This window comes from Triticum aestivum, unplaced genomic scaffold (genome assembly GCF_018294505.1).
Source record: "Triticum aestivum cultivar Chinese Spring unplaced genomic scaffold, IWGSC CS RefSeq v2.1 scaffold275250, whole genome shotgun sequence".
Lineage (NCBI taxonomy): Eukaryota > Viridiplantae > Streptophyta > Magnoliopsida > Poales > Poaceae > Triticum > Triticum aestivum.
The window spans coordinates 1-776 of NW_025227207.1; the positions used below are offsets into that span (position 1 = coordinate 1).

Below are 776 nucleotides of genomic sequence, written 5' to 3' on the forward strand. Positions count from 1 at the left end.
TGCAGCCGCATGTCCGACGCCATGAGAGGGTGCTCCGCGGGGTTCTTCTCCAGCGACAACGCTACAGAGTTCGGCTGTCAACAAGGTCCTCTCACGCCCCCCTTCTTCTCCCCTTGGTTAGGTTTCATATTAGTCACGCGGGTCCAATTTGTTTTCTCATATAGGTCGTCATCTTGGTCCAGGCCTAGAGCTGGCAGAGAACAAGCACGGATCGGCTACCTGGAGTCCACTTCCAAGAAATTTTGTCGGCCACATTTGAAAGCTGGATATTTCTGAGAAGGAACTAAAGGTCAATGAGCTGACGCAGTTGGGTGGCATTGCAGATATGTTGCAGCCTTGTGAGTCTGAGACTCTAAGTATAGACATACATACACATACAAGAGCAAATGCATGCATCGAGTCTTCCTCTAGAGAAGGAAATGAGGTAAGCAAATAGAATGTATCTGGAATGGCCTCATGTGGATCATCTTCATCTGCTGGGTGTTGCCATAGAGTTACATAGGCTTGGGTCCGTTTATTCTTTCCTTACTACACATCTACTCTCTAGACTTACCATACAGTTCATATAAGTCAACAAGAGTTTGAGATGTGAGGTAATTAGTGCTCAGCTCCTTTATTGTTTACTGCAGTTTACAGCCATTGTTAGCATCCATTGAATTTATTAGTTTGACAGACTATTATGTGTCACGCGTGTGCATACAATATGAATGGAATCGATCCTGAATGAACTGATCCTGCCATAGATCACGTTGTGCAGCTAAACCTCCATTTGCGAT

The 776-nt window shown here is 45.2% G+C and overlaps 1 long non-coding RNA gene across 1 annotated transcript; it reads left to right on the top strand.

Annotated features, from left to right (window-relative positions):
• LOC123172663 (uncharacterized) lies at nucleotides 1–569 on the top strand. Its single transcript, XR_006485671.1, has 2 exons — nucleotides 1–85; nucleotides 165–569. It is a non-coding gene; the product is annotated as an uncharacterized lncRNA (long non-coding RNA).
• Nucleotides 570–776: the final 207 nt, after the last annotated feature.